The sequence below is a fragment of the Moschus berezovskii genome, chromosome 11, assembly GCF_049115385.1.
Source record: "Moschus berezovskii isolate FMDL1 chromosome 11, NW_MosBer_1.0, whole genome shotgun sequence".
NCBI lineage: Eukaryota > Metazoa > Chordata > Mammalia > Artiodactyla > Moschidae > Moschus > Moschus berezovskii.
Genome location: NC_142470.1, coordinates 41,086,088 through 41,093,161, shown reverse-complemented (window position 1 = coordinate 41,093,161; position 7,074 = coordinate 41,086,088). Strand labels below are relative to the sequence as shown.

Below are 7,074 nucleotides of genomic sequence, written 5' to 3'. Positions count from 1 at the left end.
GGTTCCCCTGTGACTTGGGCCATCACGGCTACAAAATACCCTTGACTGAGTTACAGGAAATCTAAGATCTATTGTTAGTGGCTGACTTCTAATGGCACAATGAGTATCCTAAAGCATCTGAGGCTACTGTTGTCGAAACGCTCTAGAAGGAAACAAAATACACATTGATTTTCAGTATGGAGATCCCAGTATTACTGTAAGTCAAAAAATATTTCTGCAAGATAATTCCTGTAGCCTGGAACACAACAAAATAAACCCAGGGATGTTCAGGTCTGGGAGTCATTCACACTAGCCCATCCTGAATTATCTTGGGCTTCTCATTTTTATTTCATGCTGCTGCTGTTGCTAAATCACTTCAGCCGTGTCCGACTCTGTGCGACCCCATAGATAGCAGCCCACCAGGCTCCCCCGTCCCCGGGATTCTCCAGGCAAGAACACTGGAGTGGGTTGCCATTTCTTTCTCCATTGCATGAAAGTGAAAAGTGAAAGTGAAGTCGCTCAGTCGTGTCTGACTCTTAGCGACCCCATGGACTGCAGCCTACCAGGCTCCTCTGTCCATGGGATTTTCCAGACAAGAGTACTGTAGTGGGGTGCCATTGCCTTCTCCATATTTCATGCTACCCCACCCTTTTATCTGCCACCCATGTCTGGGGAAATATCATTCCTAAAATGGCTGTATTTAATCCAAACTCAGTAAAGATAATGAAAAGAAACTGTTCTGAAGAATACACATGACATGTGTCAGGCCTCTGCTACATTTCGTTCTTTGGCAAAATTGGTTGTGGGTTTGCCAAGGGAGACTGGAATAGGGTGTTTTCAGTGGAACTTGAGGCTCGTAAGACTTCAGTGGAAGGATGTGTTCATTTATCTCCTTATAAGTATGCTGGATATTGTCATGCAGGAATACCCAGCAAATTCACCATTTCTAGGTTTCAGATGGCTATCATGCCTGCTTGTGTACTCAGTTGCTTAAGTTGTATCCAACTCTTGATGACCCCATGGACTGTAGCCCGCCAGGTTCCTCTTTCCATGAGATTCTCCAGGCAAGAATACTGGAGTGGGTTGCCAATTCCTTCTCCAGAGGGTCTTCCTGACCCAGGGATCAAACGCGCATCTCCTGCATTGCAGGCGGATTCTTCACTGCTGAGCCATCTAGGAAACCCGTCTGCTTCTAATAGCCAAGTACTGTTCTACATACTTGGTGTGGGATAACTCATTTAATCTTCCCGATAATCTTCAGCAGTTGCTGCTGTGATTATTCTTATTTTTTCCTATTAAGGAAACTGAAGTTCAGAGAGGCTAAAAGATTTGCCAAAGTCACACAGTTAGTGAGTGGGAGAGCTGGAATTTGAACCCAGGTTATGGATTCCAGGGATATTTGTTGCCTCATAGAGTTTTGTGAGGATTCAAACATTCCTGATACACAATACCAAAGAAATGTTAGCTACTAATTTTTGTTATTTAGATTCGTCCTATTGCTGTTGTTCTATTTTTATTAACTCAGTTCAGTTCAGTTCAATCGTTCAGTCGTGTCCAACTCTTTGCGGCTCCATGAACCACAGCAAGCCAGGCCTCCCTGTCCATCACCAACTCCTGGAGTCCACCCAAACCCATGTCCATTGAGTCAGTGATGCCATCCAACCATCTCATCCTCTGTCGTCCCCTTCTCCTCCTGCCCTCAATCTTTCCCAACATCAGGGTCTTTTCAAATGAGTCAGCTCTTCACATCAGGTGGCCAAAGTATTGGAGTTTCAGCTTCAGCATCAGTCCTTCCAATGAATATTCAGGACTGATTTCCTTCTATATACTCCTTTAAAGATTCTGACTTATATGTTCATTATACCCTTTCCTTGACTTATCTTCCCTAAATAGTGTGAACTTGACCTGGTGCAAATGTATAATATTTAATCTACTAGCTGACAGGAACCTGTTGTGATGGTTAATTTTGGTTAATTTTATGGTCCACTTGCCTGGGCCATGGTGCCCAGACATTTGGCCAAACATTATTCTGGATGTTTCTGTGAGTATGTTTTCTGAGTGAAAATAACATTTTGGTGAACTTTGAGGAAAGCAGGTTGCCCTCCACAATGTGGGTGGGCCTCATTCAGTGAGTTGAAGGCCTTCATAGGACAAAGACTGATCTCCCCAAGAAAAAAAGAATTCTACCTGCAGGTGGTCTCCAGACTGAACCGCAACATCAGTTTCTCCATGAGTCCCCAGCCTGACGGCCCATCTGAAGGTTTTGTACTTGGCTTTAAAGCTGCCTGAGCCAGTTCTTTACTCTATATATTTGTGTGTTTGTGCACGAGCAATTTTTTTAGAATACACACATGTACATCCTATTGCTTCTTTTCTCTGGAGAACCCTAATACATGCATGAACTGAAATGTCAAAAACAAGCCTGGGTATTTTTACCAGCCTACACAAATTACTTCACTTCTCCCCATCCATCCTGGTGCCTTGAGAGTTAGAAGATCCCCAAATTTCTCCTTGGGGATTAGACTTCTGAAGTATTGTTTGTTTGCTCTTACTCCTTGTCAGTTTGCCTACAAAGAACTTCAGGCTGCACGGTAAACACAAATGCCAGCAGTGCAACCAGATTGCCCAAGTTTTGGTTTGTTCTGGGACTTTCTGGGTCATCCTTTGAACAAGCTCACACAGCTGGTGAGGAGGGCAGCCTAGTCCCGGCCCTCTCTGCATCTGCCTTTGCCACGATGACCACAGCCCTCGTGTCAGCTGAAACCAAGATGTGATTGATTAAATATCCTGCCAGAGATTTTATAACTAATTATTTGTGTTCCCTAAGGCTAATCTTTTAAGAAAACAGTGGAAAAAGAATGTCAATAGCTTGCAAAAGATAACTCTCACACCATCAAAAGCAAGTGTAGCATTTCACTCAGTTCCACTTGTTAAACCCCGGCAAAGACATCCTTTTCATAAGTTAAAGATTTCTTGTAGGATGGAATAATGTAAGTTATAAACAGCTGGTGGGTGGTTTAATATAGTTGCAGGTGAGTGGATCTCCACGCGTTCCCATCCCACACTTTTTATTTTCTTGCTCTTGTCACTTTAAAGATAAAAAAGTTACACCCTCCAGAAAGCACAAGATATAAAACCAATATGTTTGCCTTTCAATAAAAAACCTCAGGCTCTCAGCTGGAGTGCAACACCCTAACTTCAATGAGAAGGTTTTTCTAAGAACTGTGAAATGCAGTACCAGGAATGTGACTGTTTCTGTAGGGGAATTCTGCTAATGAGCTTTAATGTCCCTGACAACTCAGATCCCTCTAGGCTGAAGCTTCTTTTGCATATTGTCACCTCAGGCATGCTTTTGTTTCCTAAAATCTTAATCTACTAAGACATATTTGAGATTTAAGAATCAAAATGTTTACATGAATTCAATTGTTTTTTTTAAGTTCTGGCCAATGGAATGATGAAAATGACACATAGGTATAGTCCAAACTTCTCTCTCTCTTTTTAAACTGACCTTCCCTTTTTTAGAGCAGTTTTAGTTTCACAGCAAAATTGCAGAAGGGAGAGAGATTTCTTTTATACTTCCTGCCCCTACACATGCTATCCCCATTACCAATGTCATCCACCAGAGAGGTACCTTTGTTACAACTGATGAGCCTATATTGACACAGCATTATCACTCAAAGCCCGCACTTTGCATTACAGTTCACTCTTGGTATTGGACGCTGTATGGACTTGGAGCAATGTAATGTGAAATGAAATATTTTCTACTCTAAGCTCTACCAGTAAACAAGACTTTTCCAACTGCAAATTTATGAGCCCAGGTGAAGCAAAGCCAACTATTTGGATGCCATCAGCTACCTCCTCCCCAGTAAACACTGAGGAGCTGGGGGGATATGAGAGGTGGCCATTTACCACATTCGCCATCTCTTACAGAAATCAAGGACTTAATATGTGAACAATAAAGAAAGCACAATTGGCCCCACATAGCTAGATGCATATGAAAGAAATGATGTCAGCAAGCTCAGATGCTTGCATCTTTCCATGCATAGAAGAACACTAAATCTCTTCCTGTGAGAGATTTAGTTTTCTCTTAATTAACAGTAATCTTTTAATATTCAGATTACCTGCCCCTTGCTGAAGCTTGTATATAGCCTGTCTCCTCCCCTACCTCCTCAGAGTCAGCTCTCTTGGTTCACCTAAGATACTGTCTCCCAGGCTCAAGTCCTAACATTCCCAATGAATAAAATCTAACTCTCAACTTTTACGTTGTGTGTGTTTTTTTAGTAGACAGTCAATGGCAAGCCACTCCAGTACTCTTGCCTAGAAAATCCCATGGATAGAGGAGCCTGGTAGGCTGCAGTCCATGGGGTCGCTAAGGGTCGGACACGACTGAGCGACTTCACTTTCACTTTTCACTTTCACACATTGGAGAAGGAAATGGCAACCCACTCCAGTGTTCTTGCCTGGAGAATCCCAGGGACGGGGGACCCTGGTGGGCTTCTGTCTATGGGCTCACACAGAGTCGGACACGACTGAAGTGACGCAGCAGCAGCAGTGATGACATGTACCCATCATTATAGTATCATGCAGAGTAGTTTCACTGTCCTAAAAGCCCTCTGTGTTCTTCCTGTTCATCCCTCCCTCCCTTCTAACCCTTGGCAATCACTCATCTAACTGTCTCTATGGTTTTGATTTTTTCCATAACATATAGTTGGAAGCATGCAGTATGTAGCATTTTCAGATTGGCTTCTTTCACTTAGTAATATGCATTTAAGTTTTCTGCAAATCTTTTCATAGCTTCCTAGTTTCTTTCTTTTTAGCTCTGAATAATATTCCATTGATTGAATGTATCACAGTTTATCTGTTCACCTACTGAAGCATATCTTGGTTGCCAAATTGCCAACTTCTCTTTTGAAATATCTTTTTGAAAAATAAAGGGATTAGTAGCTCATGTCAAGGGAAAAGAAAATACTATATTTCTTAAAGATATATATGTGGATCAGAGGCTACAAATTGGTGGATGTGTTAGGCCTCGCGACCGGCTGTATGGTTAGGCCACAATCTTCAATGAGTAGACATATTCCTCAGTTCTGTGGTGTTCTTGGTCACACATTTATGGAGTTTCTGAAGGGCAGTGGAGATTACTGCCAGGCACAGCACGACCTCTATGCAGACAAGTGAACTGCAGAAATTCATTACTGCTCAACCAAGAAGCCCCCATAAGACTGGTTAACCTGGACACAGAAGTGTTGAATTGAAATCCGCAGAGCATTTTTTTTACAAGAGTTCTGATCTGGATGGGGTAAACCTCAGTGCACTTCCTTTCTATTGCCTCAGTATTACTGGATCGAAGAATTGCTGCTTCTTGTTAAGAGGTTCATTAATTCATTACTCCCACCTTCATACTTAAAAGCACTGAGAATTTCAAGTGGAGTATATTGAAGTTGACTGTGTTTCTTGTGCATCATTTCTGTATTCAATTTTTTAAATTCTTTCATATCCCTATTGAGTGTTTTTTAACTAAATTAACATAGCTCGAATGAACCGCCCAGCTCCTGTGGAAGTTACATACAGGAACATGAGATTTCTTATTACACACAACCCAACTAATGCAACGTTAAGCAAATTTATAGAGGAACTTAAGAAGTATGGAGTTACCACAATTGTAAGAGTATGTGAAGCAACTTATGACACTACTCTTGTGGAGAAAGAAGGCATCCATGTTCTCCATTGGCCTTTTGATGATGGCGCACCACCATCTAACCAGATTGTTGATGATTGGTTAAGTCTTGTGAAAATTAAGTTTCGTGAAGACCCTGGTTGTTGTATTGCTGTTCATTGTGTTGCAGGCCTTGGCAGAGCTCCAGTGCTTGTTGCCCTAGCGTTAATTGAAGGTGGAATGAAATATGAAGATGCAGTACAGTTCATAAGACAAAAGCGGCGAGGAGCTTTTAACAGCAAGCAACTTTTGTATTTGGAGAAGTATCGTCCTAAAATGCGGCTGCGCTTCAAAGACTCCAATGGGCATAGAAACAATTGCTGCATTCAATAAAGCCAGGGTGCATGATGCCATTGCTTGGAAGTGCAACTTGAGACGGGATGAATTTGTCGTACATAGCAGATAGCCTGGTTGACTTGGTGAATAAGTCTGATGAAGCTTCCAAAGGAGTGTTGAAAAGCAGTTTTACCAGGCCACAGGCCTGGCAGAATTGCAGTCTCTGTTCAGGTTCTGATCAACCTATTTGGATACTAGTAAAGAATTCTTGCTGTTCAGCATTTGATATGTGCTTACAATTTGTACCAATTGACCTTTCCTGAAATCATGCAGTATTGAGTCATGTCATTAAATCTGTTTCCATGCCAGAATCTTACCAATATGTAAGAAATTTAGAAAGACTAGGTGCCAAAATACCCAGCACAATACTTGTATATTTTTAGTATCATATAGAACAAATCCCAGGAACTATGAACACTCTGGACCTTATGTGGTTTATTCCTTGCATCATTTCAAACATAGAAAATAGGGCCTATGAGGTTGTTTGCTCACAATATGTTTACATCTCCCACATTCATACCAGTATACATCAGATTTGCTCTCTTTTTAATTAACCAAGTCTTACAGTGATTATTTAATATCTTTCTATAAATCTCATTTTATGTTGTAGAAGGCCTCCATTTTGAAAATCTACATTGTACAGAAGAAGCACATGTCTTTAATGTCTCCAGACAAAAGCCTTACAGTTCATTTTAATGTTTGCACTTCGGGGTGCAACTTACAGGGAGGGACTGAAAAAAGAATGGGAGGGGGCTATTAAGTATTTTTAGTAAAATGTTGCCTTTGTCTTGTGCAGAACATGTAGAATATGTGCTTTAATTTAGTAAATATTTTTTTAAAAGGTAGAAATACTTTGTTACTGTAACTAAAACAATTCTTAATCAAAATTTCTGAAATTCTTGTAATTTTTTTTCATACTTAACCTGAAATTGTTTACCAACTTAGTTTTGTTTGAAGTGTGATTTCCCAGCCTCTCTTGCAAAAAAAAAGTGGGTTTCTGCTAATGAATTGAGCAGACATTTAATATTTTATATACCTTTTGA

At 40.9% G+C, this 7,074-nt stretch overlaps 1 pseudogene; it reads left to right on the top strand.

Moving 5' to 3' along the window:
• The first annotated feature begins 5,506 nt into the window (after positions 1-5,506).
• LOC129539274 (protein tyrosine phosphatase type IVA 1 pseudogene) lies at positions 5,507-6,066 on the top strand (annotated as a pseudogene).
• Positions 6,067-7,074: the final 1,008 nt, after the last annotated feature.